General features: G+C 45.5%; 1 long non-coding RNA gene across 1 annotated transcript; it reads right to left on the reverse strand.

Moving 5' to 3' along the window:
• Nucleotides 1–240: 240 nt before the first annotated feature.
• LOC115619120 lies at nucleotides 241–22,657 on the reverse strand. Its single transcript, XR_003994924.1, has 4 exons — nucleotides 22,636–22,657; nucleotides 16,306–16,309; nucleotides 11,890–11,893; nucleotides 241–343 (listed from the first exon to the last, which is right to left on the reverse strand). It is a non-coding gene; the product is annotated as an uncharacterized LOC115619120 (long non-coding RNA).
• Between the last annotated feature and the right edge of the window lie 285 nt (nucleotides 22,658–22,942).

Consider the following 22,942-nt stretch of genomic DNA (forward strand, 5'->3'; position numbering starts at 1 on the left):
CATCAAGGTATCAAGGGGTGAAACCCATTTATATTTCTGGAGTGACAGGAGGATCCCAAGAGTTAACTATATTGGAAGCTGAAATCAGCCTGACTGGGAGGAAGTGGCAAAAGCACCCCATTGTGACTGGTCCAGGGGCTCCATGCATCCATGACATAGACTGTCTCAGGAGAGGGTACTTCAAAGGCCCCAAAGGGTACCGATGGGCTTTTGGTGTAGCTGCCTTGGAGACAGAGGAAATTAAGCAGCTGTCCACCTTGCCCAGTCTCTCAGAGGATCCTTCTGTTGTGGGGTTGCTGAAGGTTGAAGAACAGCATGTGCCAATTGCGACCAAAGCAGTGCACTGGTGGCAATGTCGCACCAACTGAGACTCCTTGGTTCCCATCAATAAGCTGATCCGCAGACTGGAGAGCCAAGGAGTGATCAGCAGGACCCGCTCACCCTTTAATAGCCCCATACGGTCAGTGCAAAAGTCTAATGGAGAGTGGAGACTAACAGTAGACTATCGTGGCCTGAACGAAGTCACACCACCATTGAGTGCTGCTGTACCGGACATGCTAGAACTTCAATATGAACTGGAGTCAAAGGCAGCCAAGGGGGATGCCACAACTGATATTGCCAATGCATTTTTCTCAATCCCTTTGGCAGCAGAATGCAGGCCACAGTTTGCTTTCACTTGGAGGGGCGTCCAGTACACTTCGAACCGACTGCCCCAGGGGTGGAAACACAGCCCTACCATCTGCCATGGATTGATCCAGACTGCACTGGAACAGGGGCAAGCTCCAGAACACCTGCAATACATTGATGACATCATCGTGTGGGGTGATAAAGCGGAAGAAGTTTTTGAGAAAGGGAGGAAGATAATCCAAATCCTGCTGAAGGATGGTTTTGCCATAAAGCAGAGTAAGGTCAAGGGACCTGCACAGGAGATTCAATTTTTGGGAATAAAATGGCAAGATGGACGCCGCCAGATCCCCACAGACGTGATCAACAAGACAACAGCAATGTCTCCACCAACTAACAAGAAAGAAACTCAAGCTTTCTTAGGTGTTGTGGGGTTCTGGAGAATGCACATCCCAAATTACAGTCTGATTGTAAGACCTCTCTACCACGTGACCCAGAAGAAGAATGATTTCAAATGGGGCCCTGAGCAACAACAAGCCTTTGAACAAATTAAAAGAGAAATAGTTCATGCAGTAGCCCTTGGACCAGTCCGGGCCGGGCCAGATGTGAAAAACGTGCTCTATACCGCAGCTGGGGAGAATGGTCCTACCTGGAGCCTCTGGCAGAAAGCTCCAGGGGAGACTCGAGGTCGACCCCTCGGCTTTTGGAGTCAGGGATACAGAGGATCCCAGGCCAGCTATACTCCCACTGAAAAAGAGATACTGGCAGCCTATGAAGGGGTTCGAGCTGCCTCAGAAGTGATTGGCACTGAAGCGCAGCTCCTCCTGGCACCCCGGTTGCCTGTGCTGGGCTGGATGTTCAAAGGCAGGGTCTCCTCTACACATCATGCAACTGATGCTACATGGAGTAAGTGGGCCGCACCAATTCCACAATGAGCGCGAATAGGAAATCCCAGTCGTCCAGGAATTCTAGAAGTCATGATGGACTGGCCAGAGGGCAAAGATTTTGGGATGTCACCAGAAGAGGAGGTGACGCGTGCTGAAGAGGCCCCACCATATAATGAACTGTCAGAGAGTGAAAAGCAATATGCCTTGTTTACTAATGGGTCCTGCCATATTGTGGGAAAGCATTGCAGATGGAAGGCAGTTGTGTGGAGTCCCCTGTGACAAGTTGCAGAAACTGCTGAGGGAGAGGGTGAATTGAGTCAGTTTGCAGAGGTGAAAGCCATCCAGCTGGCCTTGGACATTGCTGAATGAGAAAAATGGCCAGTACTTTCTCTCTATACTGACTCATGGATGGTGGCAAATGCCCTGTGGGGGTGGTTGCAGCAATGGAAGCAGAGCAACTGGCAACGCAGAAGTAAACCCATCTGGGCTGCTGCATTGTGGCAAGATATCGCTGCTTGGGTGCAGAACCTAGTGGTGATGGTACGCCACGTAGTTGCTCATGTACCCAAGAGTCGGGCCACTGAGGAACACCAGAACAACCAGCAAGTGGATAAAGCTGCTGAGATTGAAGTGGCTCAGATGGACTTAGATTGGCAACATAAGGGTGAATTATTTTTAGCCCGGTGGGCCCATGACACCTCAGGCCATCAAGGCAGAGATGCAACATATAGATGGGCTCGTGATCGAGGGGTGGACTTAACAATGGACACTATTGCCCAGGTTATTCACGAATGTGAAACATGTGCTGCCATTAAGCAAGCCAAGCGGTTAAAGCCTCTCTGGTATGGAGGACGATGGCTGAAGTACAAGTATGGGGAGGCCTGGCAGATTGACTATATCACACTCCCACCGACCTGCCAAGGCAAGCGCTATGTGCTTACCATGGTGGAAGCAACCACCGGATGTCTGGAAACATACGCTGTGCCCCACGCCACTGCCCGGAACACTATCCTGGGCCTTGAGAAACAAGTTTTGTGGCGATACGGCACCCCAGAGAGAATTGAGTCAGACAATGGGACTCATTTCTGGAACAACCTCATAGACACTTGGGCCAAAGAGCATGGCATTGAGTGGGTATATCACATCCCCTGTCATGCACCAGCCTCTGGGAAAACCGGACAGTACAATGGGCTGTTAAAAACTACACTGAGAGCAATGGGTGGTGGGACTTTCAAACACTGGGATACACATTTACCAAAAGCCACCTGGTTGGTCAACAGTAGGGGATCTGCCAACAGGGCTGGCCCAGCCCAATCAGAACTTTTACGTACTGTAGAGGGGGATAAAGTTCCTGTGGTGCACATAAAGAATTTGTTGGGGAAGACAGTCTGGGTTATTCCTGCTTCAGGTAAAGGCAAACTCCCTCGTGGGGTTGCTTTTGCTCAGGGACCTGGGTATACTTGGTGGGTAATGCGGGAAGTTGGGGAAGTCCGATGTGTACCTCAAGGGGATTTAATTTTGGGGGAAAACAGCCAATGAACTCAATTGTATGCTGTTGCCTGCTCTATAACACTTTTATAGCCCACCTGAAGATATCTTCAGGTTGCCAGCAACTGACCCTGACTTCCCTGCAGTCATCACCTCAACAAAGAATGAATTTTGAGGAAACTAGACGAGCTCAGCAGTGACCAGACGAGTTTGGCAGTGTCATCAGCAGGCAACAACCCAACACTACACACCGTCCCTCCTGCCCTGAAAGACTATTACAAGAGATGGAGCCTGAAATCATGGACTGGATGAATTCAGCAATTTTACAGGGATTGGTCCATGGACTAGGGAATGATATCTTTCTCTATGTGTGGGTGTGGGTATATATATATGTGTATATATGGGACAGGGGCGATGGTGTGTTGAGAGATGTGGGATCTGAGCATGACGTGAATGGTATGGAATAAGGGGTGGACACTGTCCTGGGTTCAGCTATAGCAGTCATTTTTCTCCTTCTTAGTAGCTGGTGCAGTGCTGTGTTTTTTAACTTTCAGCCTGGGAACAACGCTTATGACACTGATGTTTTTAGTTGTTGCTAAGTAATGTTTACTCCGACCAAGGTTTTTGTCAGTCTCATGCTTTGCCAGGGAGGAGGGGAAGCCGGGATGAACAGAGACAGGACACCTGACCCAAACTAGCCAAAGGGGTATTCCATACCACAGCACGTCATGCCCAGTATATAAACCAGGTGGAGTTACCCGGAAGGCCCAGATCACTGCTCGGGTGGGGCTGGGTATCACTCGGCGGGTGGTGAGCAATTGTATCCTCTCCCCTTGTTATTTCACTAATCATTATTATCATTGGTGGTAGCAGTAGTGGTTTTGTATTATACCTTAGTTGTGGGACTGCTCTTATCTCAACCCGTGGGAGTTACATTCTTCCGATTCTCCTCCCCATCCCTCCGGGAGTGGAGGGAGGAAGAAGGGGGGGAGTGAGCGAGCGGCTGTGTGGTTCTGAGTTACCGGCTGGGCTGAAACCTCGACACCCCCTGAGGAGAAAAAAAAAGATATGTAATTGCTAAAAAATTCCCATTATATACCTCCCAAAGTATAGAGGTGATGACCACGCTGGAAACGCAAGCCAGACCAGTTTCATGATTAATGAGTCTATTGTATTACAAGTCATTACCATGAAGTACAGTGAAACAGTAACCTTAACCCAGGGTCTCCAGCCGATAAACACTAAAACAGCAAATACTGGCTGTAAGTAATGTACGACATGCTGAAACTCTGAGATCAAGCGCAACAACTCTGAGAGCAAACAAATCAGCATTGTGAGGAGTTACTATTAATCCGAAACAATGAATGCTTATCACAAATACGATTACTCACACTCCCCCCCTTCTTCCTCCCCCCACTCCCAGAGGGATGGGGAGGAGAATGGAAAGAATATAAATCCCACGGGTTGAGGTAAGAACAGGCCAGTAACTAAGGTATAATACAAAACTATTATTGCTACCACCAATGATAATAATGATAAGGGAAATAACAAGGGGAGAGAATACAATTGCTCACCACCCACCGACTGATACCCAGCCCAACTCGAGCAGCAATCTGGGCCTTCCGGGTAACTCCCCCCAGTTTACATACTGGGCATGACGTGCTGTGGTATGGAATACCCCTGTGGCTAGTTTGGGTCAGGTGTCCTGTCTCTGCTTCCTCCCAGCTTCCCGTGCCACTCCTCATTGGTAGAGCATGAGACTGAGAAAGTCCTTGGTCAGAGTAAACACTACTTAGCAACAACTAAAAACGTCGGTGTTATCAGCGTTGTTCCCAGGCTGAAAGTCAAAAACGCAGCACTGCACCATCTACTAAGAAGGAGAAAAATGACTGCTATAGCTGAACCCAGGACATGTAGGGATGTGACATGGGAGTTACAGTGGCACATATCTCCTACCCTAAGCTCTCCTATGCAGGAAGAAAGTCTCTGGGGACCAGCTAATCTGGCTTTAGGACAGATTTGCACCAACAGAGCAAATCCAGAATGAAAATTTACACCTCCTTAACCTGTGTGCTTGTGCTAATGTAAATGCAGGCCCTGGAATATAGGTGATCTAACATTTCTCATGCACTGCTATCCAACTGTGGGCAAGAAGGCAGCTTTGAATGAAATTGCAGCTGAAAGCACCAGCTCCAAACACTACTGTTTCTTCTAGAAGTGAGTTTTAGTTATGTGATTTTCACTGCTTTGTTAACGGGCATAAAGAGAAGCAGGAATGCTTGGAAGTGTTTGAGAGCTGACATGACAGAATGCAACAGCCTTTCAGTGTCTCAGTGATCGGCTGTGTAAATTAGTAGCTAGACAATTTTACACATGTATATTATTTACCCAGCAGATGCTGTTATGGTCTCTTGTGTAAATTCATAATTAGACTATGTACCGCTTTGTGAAAATCCTTTAATAACAAAGGTGCCACTGGGTGCTGAAACAATTAAATCAGCCCATTCGAAACAACAAACACCACTAGTTCACCACTTTGACTTGGGTGATATATTACACATTCCTGTAAAAACAGCCAGAGAAATTGAGAATGATCAGCTACAAAACATCAGATACAAGGGATAATGTTACCCATTCGGTAGCTTTGGGTTTGGCATGAGTCTAGTGTCACAGTTGAAAAAGTTGCAGCCAGCATACCAACAGCACAGACAAAGAACAGATGATCCATCTCCTCTGCCATTTATCATGCACAGCATTGCCAACTCCAGTGCTTTACCAGCACTGACATTTAAAACAAAGTATGTGTCAACCATATTAAATAATATACCAAGCTGTGGGTTATTAAGTGTGGGGTAATTTGACCACAGCAATTAAACTGAGATTAAAGAATGATAAAGGCAATGTTATATGCACTGTTCAGTGGGTTTTTTTGAACATATGGAGTCCTGAATATTTCCAAGTATGAAAGCCACATCAGATATTAAGGCGCATGTCAGTTGCAATCAACATCCTCTTCCTGTGCCCTCTCTCCTCCCCTTCCCCCCATGCAATGATGCTTTCAAATGGCAATAGTTTTCATTATGCATATATTCAACCAAGGAAATATCTTCTGACTTGTGTCTCCAGACTGCAGCCCAAGGGATGTGTTAGCAAAGCAATTGTTTAACATGGTAGCACACTAAAACCACAATTTGTCAGACTCTTGTAAGGCAACAGCGAGTGGGTAATCCACAGACAGTCACTGCGCACACAGGCCAAAGACTCATAGGCAAACCGTTTATTTTCAGACCAATAAGCCTGGCGAAATATCTACTTTTTCCTCCTCAAAGGGCTTTGTGATTGGAGTCTAATGGGGAAATTGCACATAACCATCTTTTCTGCACACGTGAAATCAACAGTCCAGTCAAGTTAAATCCACAGAAAACTAAAACCTAAAGGGCATAAGGCAGCTCATCAGCAATGTGCTCTCACATCATGTCTGCAGGCATTTCCCCTTCCAACAGGGTAGGCCAGACAGAGAAGCAGTCAAGACCCCAGGTCTACAACAGCCAACAAAAGGGGCATTGGATAATCAGGGTTGGAATTTTCTATGTGCAGCCATATTCCTGGAAGTATTTTATTATTTAGAAGAAAAGAAAAACTTATAATTGAAGGTGAACTCATATTTCCAATTACACAGTTACCAAGCATGCTGTGAAAATATCCTCAGGTAGCTAGGGAACAGACTGGCTTGGCAATTGCAGTGAGCGTGGGTCAATTATAACACACCTAGCTCTAATGTGCACAAATAAAAATCCTAATAAAACTATTGAAGCTCATAATCCATTTATAAACAATGTCTTTTAGGATGATCCTGATGGAGAGAGCCACCATGATGCTCCTCATAAATACCTTAGCCTTCTCTCTTTAATATTTCCAGGTGGCTGCCTTTGGGACATCTTTGAAAATTTCAAGTAAACAACATTTCTCTAGTATTTGCTCACCTCAAACCAGAACAATTCAGGAATAGTAAACAGAGATTTTTTAATTCCCATCTGTATTTTAAAAGCCATCTTTCCCAGAAAAAAAAAAGAAAAAGAAAAAAAGCAGCAGAATGGTAAAGAAAATTTAAAAATTAGCTGCAGCAGAAAAGAAAAATAAAGCAACATTCTAGCAAAACATATATGCAAATAAATACATACATAAAGATAAGAGAACCTCCATTTAGAAATGTCAAAAGAACCCTTAAAACATTCCCAGGACTCAATGAAGCATAAATGAGTAAAAAAATTAAAATCCCCTGGAAATGACTGTGATATAAACTAGTCCACAATTGCACGATTGCTAAAAAAAAAAAAAAAGGCAACATACCCAGACCTAATAGGATATTGACATTACTAAAAATGTAAACAGCTTACCTCTTATTTGAAAGCCTTTATATATATTAAAAAGAAGGCAATCCTTGCATACCTTTCCCTACTTGCTTATCTGTAAGCACATAAGCAGTTCCATTGCAATAAATGAGGCTGCTCATATTCTTAAAGATCAGCACATATTTCATTCAGAAGGAAAGGAAAAAGGGGAGAAAAAATAACAGCTTATTGAAACATGAAAGATAGCTCAATTGCAGTGATCCCAAAGGAAGGAACTATCAACACAAGCCCAGCCTCTGCACTAAAAACAATTTCAAAAAGTTAATAAAATTGTTAAAATTCTAGATTTGTATGTTTTTATGTTCTTATCCATGTATAACACAAAATGTACGCCCTCTGCATTCCATCTCTCATTATTTTCATTGTCCTTCAATGTTACATTAATATAATTCTTTTTGTAATTATACCTATATAATATTCTCTGGATCTTTGACTACATCCCCAATACTACACACCGCTCTATTGTCCCCATATGGAATTTCCAACAACCTATAAATTTGCTTTAAAAGAGATGATCCTAATGTGGAAGAAACTGTATTTACTCCTACCAAAGAAAAAATGTATTCTAAAAGAAGAGCACAGAGACCAGAACATAGTAGCCACAGAGACATCTGCAGTCTGAGTGAGACAACCAGACAACTTCTTCCTCTTCTGGAAGTTTCCTCTAGGTTAGGCCACAGCATGAACTTACTGTGATACAAGGGGTATTATTAATAAGGCATCAATCATGAGTTAGACCTTCTCAAGCAAAAAAACAAACAGAAGAAATGGTCTCAGAAGTGGACTCATCATCATTCACAAGAACTTCCGGAGCCTCCAAGGATGTCCAAGCCCTAGTGCTGATCCAAGACCTCAGATTCTACAACACCCAGGCCATCTCAGGGCCACAGCAGCTAAACCAACAAGGGCATATTATGCAGTACTGGCTTTCTGCTTGTCTGTTGTGTAATGGGCTCAAAATTGCCCAAAGGGCAGCTCTTTCAAGACCTGGGCAGCAATTTTTATTCTGCTCTGTTATAAACTATTTATTCACCTTTGCAGTTTGCCGCTAGTACGGGCACGTATTTTTTCTCATTATTTATTGTTTCTATGCCCATGGACCATGAGAATGAAATAGAATACAGCCCAAAGATGCTGGGAAAGTAGGAAAGAACACTAAAGAGACAAGAAGTAGAAATTAGATGAATGTTTTATATATTCAATCTCTACCCAATTCCCTGCCCCAGATATCTAATCCCCTCAGGAAATACTTCAAGAAATATTTCCACCAGGAAGCATGTCTTTATGAGAGGGGAATGAGCTTTTCACACACCCGCACTGACAGAATACATATTTGTGTGGTTGCCCCTCTGGCAGAGTACCAATTTGGCACAGGTTAAAAAAAAAAAAAAAAGCAAAAGATTTTTTTTCTTGTGAAGAAATAAAGTAACTTAATCGAGTCTATGCAAAAAGGGCTTTTGGCAAGATGCATGTTGCATCCCTCAGTCAGGCAGCCCCATTAATGTGACCGAAGGTGAGCCATCTGTGAAAGTGAGCCATTGGCTCAGAGTTTCACAGTAAGTATGAGCATCACATCCTTAGCCATAAGGCAAGTATATCATAGGTGTATTCTAGGGCAAGAGCACTGATGCAAAGAATAGAATAATATCACTCTTAAACAAAGCTTTTGTGGTTACAGAATAATTATAAGAGCTTTCATAAAACTGTAATGGTTTATTAAGCAGAAAGTCTCCTCCACGATGTTGTGGAACAGCAGTTCCCACAAATGACTGAAGTATAGCCTCTATCTTTTTCTTTTTTTCCCTTTCTTTTTTTGATAGCTTTAATTTGCTTGTTCTTTATGGTCATTGGCAGCCCTGCTAAAATGTATCTTTACAACCTATTGTCTTAGGTAAGATTATATCAACAGCTCCAGATGGACCACTTTTAAAAATAAATTCTGCTTTCCCTTATCATTGACAGGAATCACATTTACATATTCTCCTGGTGGAACTGATAATGCACCAGATGATTAATGTGCCTCAATATACTGATACCTGTAGACTGTTTGATCAATGTCTTGCAAAGAAAGTGTCTTTCATTCAGTGCACTCAGAGTCCAAAAGCACCCTGGGATTAATGTAACTAAATGTTTGGGGTCAGCTGAAGCTAGGTTTTGTTCCTGATTCAATATCAAGCTAAAGATAGGTCACAGGAGAGTGGATTAGTCATGTGAAGAAAAAGTCTGAGCATGCAACTTCAAACTATCTCAAGGGAAGCTACAGAAGAGTTCTAGCATTTTTTTGTTACTACTACAGTCATCTGCACCATTTTCACCTCATTGTTAAGCAGAACGGCCCAACATGCTAAGCCTTTTAATGCCAGGATATTTTAGTATAAAAATAAATGGGTTTGATTCAGTCCTTGGCATTGAAGTTTGGATTTATTCAGATTTATTTATTACAGTCAGTGTACCATGAAAATCCAAGTCTCTGAAGTTATTCCCCAAAGAAAGCATTTCTGACAGTTAGAAGATAACAGAATGTCTAATGAACACTAGACCTTTTCCTAGTTTTGCTTGATCATCTGGAGTAACACTGACTATTTCTGCTTGTTCTTACAACAGGTGTTTGGTGTCTCATTAAAAATAGATAGGAGAGAGAGGAAGCATAGGGACCTGCTGAGAGATGGCTTTCACTTGCACTCATACTCCTTTACTCTTCTCCTCAAATGTGTAGAAGGTATAAGAGCCATTCAGCCAACAAGAGGAAATGTCTCCTCTTGCCACAATGCCAGCTCTTTTCCCATCTCCATCTCCTTTCAACCACATCCCTGACTAGGAGGCAAGAAAGTAGGCAAAGGAAAGGTTTAGATGAACACTGTCAGCTAGCTCTCCACATGGGGAACTTGGTTGCCTTTGTCTCTATAGTCACAGAAAGTCCTTGATATTAAGTGAGATGAATTCAGGCCAAAGTATAGCATGCTGGGAATGATAAAGATATCTTGTAGGACATACACGTGTTGGAGCTGGAATGACTACTGGTTCCCAGGAGAATGAAGGTGATGTGCAGCTCCCACCTGCTGCTGCACTGCACCTCCCTCCAAGCTCAGTACTGGCTTTTCACTCTGTAAACACAAAAGACTAAATGCCATTTATGCTGATGCTATGTCCTTTTGGTGACTCATGTCCCCAGGGTTTTAAATAAGACCTCTATTGTGGCGTATGTAAGGCACGGACTCAGAGCATCTTCATGCAGCGAATCACTTTATTGCCTATTGCTCTAACTTTTATACCATTCTAGCAAAAGATATTTTTAGCCTATTGCTCTACCTTTTATACCAAGCTAGTTTTAGCACATCATGTTTAGTTCCTGGTTTACAGGTTTGTTTTTTCCAACATTCTTCGTCGTTTCACAAACAGTCCCAAAATAACTAGTTCCTTATCTTTCTGTTCTCCTACTCCTGTCCACCTGGGTTGCTCTGCTTAATCGCACAGTGTACTTTGCTTCTTCTTTAACTCTTTCTTCTCTAGCCAAGCAGTTACTTCTCTTTGGCAATAATCAAATAGTTTCCATCCTCTCCTACATCTATAACATCAGTTGAGGACTCTTTCCTGAGACTGATTCACATATGGCTACTGAGATGACCAAAACCTCTCTGCTATCAGACCAGGTGAAAGTCAAGTGCTAGGCTCTTGTGGAGAAGACAGAACATGAAAAAATAAAATACAATGCTGTACTAGTAAATATTCCAGGAGAAAGGAAGAAGAAAGAAATCATCACATTTTCTAATCCAAACACAACAATTTATTTTTAATTAAACAATAAGCTACGTTGATACAGAGGTTTAGGACTGAACTGTACCCACCCTCTATGCAAATGTACTTGAGGAAGAGATGCAACAGAGCGAGCCTTTCCTCTCCTCCCATGTGCTCACCCAGAGTACAGAGAGCTTTGGTTCAGTTGCCACCACTCCCTCTACCAGGTCCAGCCTGTGTCTGCAGGGCAGAGCTGACCTTGGAGACAATTCCCTCCGGCCCACCACATTTTCTGCCATGGGTACACTGTCTGTGAGAGTGGAAGTGACAGTAAATGTCACTATAGCACCTCAAAGCCCAACAGATGAATCATCTGACTGCCCTCATCACACCACAGAGACAATGCCTTGTAAGCATACAGAACATGTCCTGAACTAGATCCAGCTCCACTGATCCAAACCCCTCTTCCTATGCCATGCTGCCTCTTATGCTATTGAGCTGCATTTTTTGCAGCCAGGCTTCACAAGGCAATTAGTGACAGAGGAGATGACATCACCTCATATGCAACATCTGACAAAAAAGAAAGAAATGGTGAAATTCACCCTGAAAATTGCTAGTTTGCAACATAGTTAATCTTATAGACCACAATGATTTCAAGAGTAAGGTGATAAAAGAGCAGGTAAGGAAATATATTACTCAGGAATTGTCACTCCTCTCCACATGTCCTCAGAACTGCCTAAGACACCACTGAAAGTATAGCCTGGGCCTCAAATTCCTGTGTTGCAAATGAGCATCTCTGCCAGCAATACCCAGGCTTGTGACTTGCTGAAATTCCCCACTGACAAGGGCTTCAGCTGCTGACTCCTGAGCAGCTGATACATTCGCATATTGTATAAAGGAAGATGACAAGCCTGGTCGTGAAATGTAATCAGCTTCAGCAGCATCACTGCTGACTTTCCTTAAAGCAAATAAAGGCTTCTGGGCTATATGTCCTGAACTGCAGTGATGCACAGAATATTCATTACCCTCGTTCTAATGTTTTCCTTAAACACAGCTTAATATGCCACTTCACTGCAGACTTAAAGCATTATAAATGACGATAGCTTTCAACTTAAAGAGGCTCTGAGATTGTATTTATTATTCAAGAAATATTCAAGATTAATAAATGTATCCTTAATACTAATATAGCTGCAAAAGTTAATGCACAAAAAATAACTATTATGAAAAGTATTATCAATAATTTTAGGAATAACATACATGCATAATGAATGAATTTTGCTCAGGGGTAATAGCTTGCATCTTGGCCTGATTTAGTATGGAGAAACTCTGCATTATAATGAAAGGCAAAATTATCACATAGCATAACTGCTAGCTTTATCACTGCTTGGTAGGATCCTAAAACTGTCATCAAAACGTTAAAATTACACTCACTTAAATGATCTCTATAATAGAAAACTACATGCATGTGGATTTATTGCCCTCAGAATAATGTAAACAAATTCAGCATCACTGATTTGTAAAACATTAATTATTCTGCTATAAAGATACACATAAAAATAAAACAAGATGGCACTTTAAAAGAGGGTAGGCTTGAGAAAGAGACTTTACCAAATACACTGTCTTGATTTTAAGCATGGATTAAACTATTTATTTGTCATTTTGAAAGGTTTGGGGGTTTCCATTTTAATTTCTCAGGTATTTTTGTAACTGACACTAGCTACTAAAGCATAAAGGATTTTTCATTTCTGAGAACTAGATTTGATTTGGTTTTATTTAATGCCACAGTAAGAAGTCGAAAGTGTCTTCCTTGCTTTGGGAAGAAGTTCAAGTTATACAGTGCAGTCAATCCCTAAGGAATGACTTAAGAGAGTAGTTCTGTCTGCACATACCCAAATCAAATAGAATACTAAAATGGAGTTGCTTAATAGACACATTAAATGTATTAGGAAAATAAGTGAATGTTATGTACACACTTACACTTAAGTTTAGCACAGACAATATATGCTGTCGTGGTTTGAGGCCAGCCGCTAACTCGGAACCATGCAGCCGCTCGCTCACTCCCCCCTTCTTCCTCCACCCGCTCCCAGAGGGATCGGGAGGAGAATCGAAAGAATGTAACTCCCATGGGTTGAGATAAGAACAGTCCAGTAACTAAGGTATAACACAAAACCACTACTGCTACCACCAATGATAATAATGATTAGTGAAATAACAAGGGGAGAGGATACAATTGCTCACCACCCGCCGACCGATACCCAGCCCGACCCGAGCAGTGATCTTGGCCTTCAGGGTAACTCCCCCCAGTTTATATACTGGGCATGACGTGTCATGGGATGGAATACCCCTTTGACTAGTTTGGGTCAGGTGTCCTGTCTCTGTTCATCCCGGCTTCCCCTCCTCCCTGGCAAAGCATGAGACTGAGAAAGTCCTTGGTCGGAGTAAACATTACTTAGCAACAACTAAAAGCATCGGTTATCAGCGTTGTTCCCAGGCTGAAAGTTAAAAAACACAGCACTGCACCAGCTACTAAGAAGGAGAAAAATGACTGCTATAGCTGAACCCAGGACAGTATCCACCCCTTATTCCATACCATTCACGTCATGCTCAGATCCCAAATCTCTCAACACACCATCGCCCCTGTCCCATATATACACATATATATATACCCACACCCACACACACAGAAAGATATCATTCCCTAGTCCATGGACCAATCCCTGTAAAATTGCTGAATTCATCCAGTCCATGATGTCAGGCTCCATCTCTTGTAATAGTCTTTCAGGGCAGGAGGGACGGTGTGTAGTGTTGGGTTGTTGCCTGCTGATGACACTGCCAAACTCGTCTGGTCACTGCTGAGCTCGTCTAGTTTCCTCAAAATTCATTCTTTGTTGAGGTGATGACTGCAGGGAAGTCAGGGTCAGTTGCTGGCAACCTGAAGATATCTTCAGGTGGGCTATAAAAGTGTTATAGAGCAGGCAACAGCATACAATTGAGTTCATTGGCTGTTTTCCCCCAAAATTAAATCCCCTTGAGGTACACATTGGACTTCCCCATCTTCCCGCATTACCCACCAAGTATATCCAGGTCCCTGAGCAAAAGCAACCCCACGAGGGGGTTTGCCTTTACCTGAAGCAGGAATAACCCAGACTGTCTTCCCCAACAAATTCTTTATGTGCACCACAGGAACTTTATCCCCCTCTACAGTACGTAAAAGTTCTGATTGGGCTGGGCCAGCCCTGTTGGCAGATCCCCTAGTGTTGACCAACCAGGTGGCTTTGGTAAATGTGTATCCCAGTGTTTGAAAGTCCCACCACCCATTGCTCTCAGTGTAGTTTTTAACAGCCCATTGTACTGTCCGGTTTTCCCAGAGGCTGGTGCATGGTAGGGGATGTGATATACCCACTCAATGCCATGCTCTTTGGCCCAAGTGTCTATGAGGTTGCTCCAGAAATGAGTCCCATTGTCTGACTCAATTCTCTCTGGGGTGCCGTGTCGCCACAAGACTTGTTTCTCAAGGCCCAGGATAGTGTTCCGGGCACTGGCGTGGGGCACAGCGTATGTTTCCAGACATCCGGTGGTTGCTTCCACCATGGTAAGCACATAGCGCTTGCCTTTGTGGGTCGGTGGGAGTGTGATATAGTCAATCTGCCAGGCCTCCCCATACTTGTACTTCAGCCATCGTCCTCCATACCAGAGAGGCTTTAACTGCTTGGCTTGCTTAATTGCAGCACATGTTTCACATTCGTGAATAACCTGGGCAGTAGTGTCCATTGTTAAGTCCACCCCTCGATCACGAGCCCATCTATATGTTGCATCTCTGCCTTGATGGCCTGAGGTGTCATGGGCCCACCGGGCTAAAAATAATTCACCCTTATGTTGCCAATCTAAGTCCATCTGAGCCACTTCAATCTCAGCAGCTTTATCCACTTGCTGGTTGTTCTGGTGTTCCTCAGTGGCCCGACTCTTGGGTACATGAGCATCTACGTGGCGTACCATCACCACCAGGTTCTGCGCCCAAGCAGCGATATCTTGCCACAATGCAGCAGCCCAGATGGGTTTACTTCTGCGTTGCCAGTTGCTCTGCTTCCATTGCTGCAACCACCCCCACAGGGCATTTGCCACCATCCATGAGTCAGTATAGAGAGAAAGTACTGGCCATTTTTCTCATTCAGCAATGTCCAAGGCCAGCTGGATGGCTTTCACCTCTGCAAACTGACTCAATTCACCCTCTCCTTCAGCAGTTTCTGCAACTTGTCCCAGGGGACTCCACACAGCTGCCTTCCATCTCGGATGCTTTCCCACAATATGGCAGGACCCATCAGTAAACAAGGCATATTGCTTTTCACTCTCTGACAGTTCATTATATGGTGGGGCCTCTTCAGCACGCATCACCTCCTCTTCTGGTGACATCCCAAAATCTTTGCCCTCTGGCCAGTCCATGATGACTTCTAGAATTCCTGGACGACTGGGATTTCCTATTCGAGCTCGTTGTGTAATTAGTGCGGCCCACTTACTCCATGTAGCATCAGTTGCATGATGTGTAGAGGAGACCCTGCCTTTGAACATCCAGCCCAGCACAGGCAACCGGGGTGCCAGGAGGAGCTGCGCTTCAGTGCCAATCACTTCTGAGGCAGCTCGAACCCCTTCAGAGGCTGCCAGTATCTCTTTTTCAGTGGGAGTATAGCTGGCCTCGGATCCTTTATATCCCTGACTCAAAAAGCCAAGGGGTCAACCTCGAGTCTCCCCTGGAGCTTTCTGCCAGAGGCTCCAGGCAGGACCATTCTCCCCAGCTATGGTATAGAGCACATTTTTCACATCTGGCCCGGCCCGGACTGGTCCAAGGGCTACTGCATGAACTATTTCTTGTTTAATTTGTTCAAAGGCTTGTTGTTGCTCAGGGCCCCATTTGAAATCATTCTTCTTCTGGGTCACGTGGTAGAGAGGGCTTACAATCAGACTGTAATTTGGGATGTGCATTCTCCAGAACCCCACAACACCTAAGAAAGCTTGTGTTTCTTTCTTGTTAGTTGGTGGAGACATTGCTGTTATCTTGTTGATCACGTCTGTGGGGATCTGGCAACGTCCATCTTGCCATTTTATTGCCCAAAACTGAATCTCCTGTGCAGGTCCCTTGACCTTACTCTGCTTTACGGCAAAACCGGCCTTCAGAAGGATTTGGATTATCTTCCTCCCTTTCTCAAAAACTTCTTCTGCTGTATCACCCCACAAGATGATGTCATCAATGTATTGCAGGTGTTCTGGAGCTTGCCCCTGTTCCAGTGCAGTCTGGATCAATCCATGGCAGATGGTAGGGCTGTGTTTCCACCCCTGGGGCAGTCGGTTCCAAGTGTACTGGATGCCCCTCCAAGTGAAAGCAAACTGTGGCCTGCATTCTGCTGCCAAAGGGATTGAGAAAAATGCATTGGCAATATCAATTGTGGCATACCACTTGGTTGCCTTTGACTCCAGTTCATATTGAAGTTCTAGCATGTCCGGTACAGCAGCACTCAATGGTGGTGTGACTTCATTCAGGCCACGATAGCCTACTGTTAGTCTCCACTCTCCATTAGACTTTTGCACTGGCCATATGGGGCTATTAAAGGGTGAGCGGGTCCTGCTGATCACTCCTTGGCTCTCCAGTCTGCGGATCAGCTTACGGATGGGAATCAAGGAGTCTCAGTTGGTGTGATATTGCCGCCGGTGCACAGTTGTGGTCGCAATTGGCACTTGTTGTTCTTCGATCTTCATCAACCCCACAACAGAAGGATCCTCTGAGAGGCCGGTCAAGGTGGACAGCTGCTTAATTTCCTCTGTCTCCGAGGCAGTGATACCAAAAGTCCATCTATACCCTTTTGGGTCTTTGAAGTACCCTCTCCTGAGATAGTCTATGCCAAGGATGCATGGAGCCCCTGGACCAGTCACAATGGGGTGCTTTTGCCACTTCCTCCCAGTCAGGCTGATTTCAGCTTCCAGCATAGTTAACGCTTGGGATCCTCCTGTCACTCCAGAAATATAAATGGGTTTCACCCCTTGATACCTTGATGGCATCAGAGTACACTGTGCACCGGTGTCTACTAGAGCCTTATACTTCTGTGGGACTGATGTGCCAGGCCATCTGATCCACACAGTCCAGTAAACCCGATTATCCCTCTCCTCCACCTGGCTGGAGGCAGGGCCCCTCTAATAGTGATCATAAAATTCTCCACTTAGGTCTTGTAGAAAGGGATTAGTATTCCTTATCACAGGAGCTGGAGTAAAATCAGCTCTTTCACTCCATCTGGGAAACTGCTCACCAGAGACTGGAGCAGCAGCTTTCCTGGGAGGATCATCCTTGACCATTGTTCTCCTCTTCAGTTCACGCACCCGTTGCTCCAGAGCTGAAGTAGGTTTTCCATCCCACTTTCTCATGTCTTCTCCGTGATCCCGCAGGTAAAACCATAGGGTGGCCCGTGGCGTGTACCTCCTATATTTTCTTTCTTGAGCAGTAGGGCGCCTTCTGTTAATAGCTGAGACATGGGTTGGTACGCGTGGGGAGCTGGATAGATCGGATAAATCGTCTCTCAATTGTTTGAACTCCTGGGACAGTTTTTCCACAGCTGAAATGATGGAAGGGGTGAGATTGTCTTCGAACTCTCGGAGTTGATGAATCAGGCAATCCACTGTTGGTGATATTCCATCATTCCAGGTCATTGATGCCAATGCGTGCGCATATGATGATGGCGCACTCCGTGTAAGTTTCCACCACATGGGTCATGTACATTCGACTTCATCTGGATCTACGGATGTGTTCCTGGCATCCGGCCTACGATAGATCATCTCTATAATGGCTGATTCCCTCAGGGAGTGGATGCCTTTCTCTATCGTGGTCCAGTTGGCTGAGCGACTCATAATATCGTCTTTGTAGGGAAACCTTTCCTTCACAGCTGCCAGGAGCCGCCTCCAAAGACTGAGAGCATGCTTCTCTCTTGCAATCGCTTTGTCAATTCCTCCTTCCCTAGCAAGTGATCCGAGCTGCTTGGCTTCCCTACCTTCTAGTTCGTGACCATCGGCCCCATTGTCCCAGCATCGGAGCAACCAGGTGACAACGTGCTCCCCTGGAAGACGGGTGAAATCTTTTCGCATATTCCGCAGCTCAGTTGAGGTCCGGGGTCGAGAAGTCACCTCTTCTTCTTCTTCCTCTTCCTCTGACCCACGTAGTAGTAACTCTTGTTCAGATGCTCTTCTGTTTAGTAATGGCATTGGGTCTTCATCTTTCTTCGCTTAGCGGGTTGCTCTTTGTGCCTCTCCTTTGCTTTTGCTTACAGGGGCAACAGACATTGTCACAAACTGGCCATTTGGTTTAGCTGCAGTGTTTGTCACTGTGCTTGGAGTGGCTGCAGTGTCTGCCACTAGGATTGGAGTGGTTGCAATGTCTATTGCTGGGGTTGGTGCAGCTGTTGTGCTTGGGAGTTGAGTAACACCAACAGCTGCATTGTCTGTTGCTGTCAGGGTTTGAGTAGCTACTGTGCTTGTCACTGAGGTTGGTGTAGCTGCGGTGCTTGGAGTAGCCTCATTGTCTGTTGCTGTCGGGGTTTGAGTAGCTGTTGTGCTTGTCACTGGGGTTGGTGTGACTGCTGTATTTGAAGTTGGAGTAGTTGCGTTGTCTGTTATGGTCAGGGTTTGAGTAGCTACTGTGCTTGTCCCTGGGGTTGATGTAGCTGCTGTACTTGGAGTAGCTGCGTTGTCTGTTGTGGTCAGGGTTTGAGTAGCTGCGGTGCTTGTAGTTGGCATAGCTGCGTTGTCTGTTGCTTTGCCATCAGATCCAGAGACATTTTTTTCCCTTTGAAGGTGCTGGATAGTGTTGAGCAGGGCTCTGCAGGCGTAGGCCAAGCCCCAGCACGTTGCAGCAAGTTGTCCCTTTCTGGTATAAACAGAACGACAGCACACCTCGTTTAAGTGTTTTACTAGTTTTTCCGGATGTTGCACTTGTTCAGGGGTGAAGTTCCAAAGCACTGGAGGGGCCCACTGGCCTAGATACTTGCCCATACTATCCCACACACCCTGCCACTCATGACTGTCCAGCCTCAGGGAAAATCTCTTGGTGGTCCTCCTATATCGTCGTCTAACCCTAGAGCAGATTTGAACCCGATACTGCTTAACTTTTGAGATCACACGAAATAGGGTGTTCCCAGGGCGGGATGGCCATGGGTAAAACACACTGATTATGTGTGCCAACATGCTGATCCCCAGCACAATCAGCAGACAGGTCTCAAGGGTATTCAAAGGCCATCTAAAACCTTCAGAACTCTCAACTGCTGTTGCAAATAGGCTGGTGGGGGAACGGGGGGTGAAAGACAATGCCTCCTTCGTAAGCTGACCCCCCAAGGAGAAAAAAAAAGATATGCAATTGCTGAAATATTTCATTATATACCTCCCAAAGTATAGAGGTGATGGCCACGCTGGAAGCACAAACCAGACCAGTTTCATGATCAATGAGTCTATTGTATTACAAGTCATTACCATGAAGTACAGTGAAACAAGAACCTTAGCCCAGGCCCCCCAGTCGATAAACACTAAAACAGCAAATAGTGGCTGTAAGTAAGGTACAACATGCTGAAACTCTGAGATCAAGCGCAACAGGTCTGAGAGCCAAATAATCACCATTGTGATGAGTAGTAACAATGAATGCTTATCACAAATATGATTAGACACACTCTGGTCAGATCTGTTGTTATCTCGACCCTTCGAGCCCCACGTTGGGCGCCAAAAAGAACTGTCGTGGTTTGAGCCCAGCCGGTAACTCAGAACCACACAGCCGCTCGCTCACTCCCCCCCTTCTTCCTCCCCCCGCTCCCGGAGGGATGGGGAGGAGAATGGGAAGAATGTAACTCCCACGGGTTGATATAAGAGCAGTCCCGCAACTAAGGTATAATACAAAAACACTCCTGCTACCACCAATGATAATAATGATTAGTGAAATAACAAGGGGAGAGGATACAATTGCTCACCACCCGCCGACCGATACCCAGCCCCACCCGAGCAGTGATCTGGGCCTTCCGGGTAACTCCCCCCGGTTTATATACTGGGCATGACGTGCTGTGGTATGGAATACCCCTTTGGCCAGTTTGGGTCAGGTGTCCTGTCTCTGCTTCCTCCCGGCTTCCCCTCCTCCCTGGCAGAGAATGAGACAGAGAAAGTCCTTTGTCGGAATAAACATTACTTAGCAACAACTAAAAACATCGGTGTTATCAGCGTTGTTCCCAGGCTGAAAGTTAAAAACCACAGCACTGCACCAGCTACTAAGAAGGAGAAAAATGACTGCTATAGCTGAACCCAGGACAGGGGGTCAGCCTACAAAGGAGACATTCCCTTACACCTTCCGCTCCCCCACCAGGCTATTTACAGCAGCATTTGAGAGTTCTGAAGGTTTTGGATGGCCTTTGCATACCCTTGAGACCTGCCTGCTGATTGTGCTGGGGATCAGCATGTCGGCACAAATACAGCATGTGTTTTACCCATGGCCATCCTTCCTTGAGAATACCCTATTTCGTCTGATCTTGAAAGTTAAGCAGTATCGGGTTTCAGTCTGGTCTAGGGTTACATGACGATATAGGAGGATCACCAAGAGATTTTCCCTGAGGCTGGACAGTCATGAGTGGCAGGGTGTGTGGGATAGTATGGGCAAGTATCTAGGCCAGTGGGCCCCTCCAGTGCTTTGGAACTTCACCCCTGAACAAGTGCAACATCCGGAAAAACTAGTAAAACACTTAAACGAGGTGTGCTGTCATCCTGGGTATACCAGAGAGGGACAACTTGCTGCAACGTGCTGGGGCTTGGCCTACGCCTACAGAGCCCTGCTCACCACTATCCAGCACCTTCAAAGGGAAAAAGATGCCTCTGGATCTGATGGCAAAGGAACAGACAACGCAGCTATGCCAACTACAAGCACCGCAGCTACACCAACCCCAGCTACAAGTACAGCAGCTACTCAAACTCTGACAGCAACTGATGACACAGCTGCTGGTGCTACTCAACCCCCAAGCACAGCAGCTGTACCAACCCCAGCAACAGATAGTGCAGCCACTCCAACCCCAGTGAAAGACACTGCAGCCACTCCAACCACAGTGATAGACACTGCACCCACTCCAACCACAGTGATAGACACTGCAGCTAAATCAAATGTCCAATCCGTGCCAATATTGTTTGCCCCTGTAAGCAAAGGGAAAAGCAAACAAGAGGTGCAAAGAGCAACCCATGCAGTGAAGAAGGATCCAATGCACTTTCTACAGGGGACAGCATCTGAACAACAGTTATTAATACCGGAATCAGAGGAAGAGGAAGAAGAGGTGACTTCTCAACCCCAGACCTTGACCGAGCTGCGGAATATGTGAAAAGATTTCACCCGTCTTCCAGGGGAGCACATCGTCATCTGGTTGCTCTGATGCTGGGACAATGGGGCCGACGGTCACGAACTAGAAGATAGGGAAGCCAAGCAGCTGGGATCACTTGCTAGGGAAGGGGGAATTGACAAAGCGATTGCAAAAGAGAAAGGAGCCCTCAGCCTTTGGAGGCGGATCTTGGCAGCTGTGAAGGAAAGTTTTCTCTACAAGAATGATATTATGTGTCGCTCAGCCACGTGGACCACGATAGAGAGGCATCCAGTCCCTGAGGGAGTCAGCCATTCTAGAGATGATCTATCGTGGGTCGGATGGTGCCCTGTTGCCCAAGAGAGAAGATATAGGAGGTACACGCCATGGGCCACCTTATGGTTTATCTGCGGGATCACGGAGAAGACATGAGAAAATGGGATGGAAAACCTACCTCAGTTCTGGAGGAATGGGTGCGTGAATTGAAGAGGAAAACAAGGGTCAAGGATGATCCTCCCAAGAAAGTTGCTGCTCCATTCTTCGAGTGAGCGGCTTCCTGGATGGAGTGGAAGAGCTAATTTTACTCCAACTCTTGTGATAAGGAGTTTTAATCCCTTTCTTCAAGACATAAGTGGAGAATCTTATGATCACTATTAGAGGGGCCCTGCCTCCAGCCAGGTGGAGGAGAGGGACAATTGGGTTTACTGGGCTGTGTGGATCAGATGGCCTGGCACACCAGTCCCACAGGAGTATAAGGCTCTAGTAAATACCAGTGCACAGTGTACCCTGATGCCATCAAGGGGCGGAACCCATTTGTATTTCTGGAGTGACAGGAGGATCCCAAGAGCTGACTGTACTGGAGGCTAAAATCAGCCTGACTGGGCACGAGTGTCAAAAGCACCCTATTGTGACTGGTCCAGAGGCTCCATGCATCCTTGGCATAGACTATCTCAGGAGAGGGTATTTCAAAGACTCAGAAGGGTACCGATTAGCCTTTGGTATAGCTGCCTTGGAGATGGAGGAAATGAAGCAGCTGTCCACCTTGCCTGGTCTCTCAGAGGATCCTTCTGTTGTGGGGTTGCTGAAGGCTGAAGAACAAGTGCCAATCGCAACCACAACAGTCCACTGGTGCCGCTACTGCACCAACCGAGACTCCCTGATTCCCATCCATAAGCTGATCCGCAGACTGGAGAGCCAAGGAGTGATCAGCAGGACCCGCTCACCCTTTAATAGCCCCATATGGCCAGTGTGGCAACAGCAACCTGATATTTCTCAAACTTAATCTGCTGCTTTTTAAAATTATGAGTGCCTTGCCTAATGTGGGATAACCTAGCAGAAGCTTTTGATCTGTGTAGATACCAGGAAATTTTATTCTTGTTCCACCATGTACTAGGGAAAACTAGGAGTTCTGGAGTCAGGGAATCAGGTTTTCTATGGCTGAGACAGGGCT

This window comes from Strigops habroptila, chromosome W (genome assembly GCF_004027225.2).
Source record: "Strigops habroptila isolate Jane chromosome W, bStrHab1.2.pri, whole genome shotgun sequence".
Taxonomy (NCBI): domain Eukaryota; kingdom Metazoa; phylum Chordata; class Aves; order Psittaciformes; family Psittacidae; genus Strigops; species Strigops habroptila.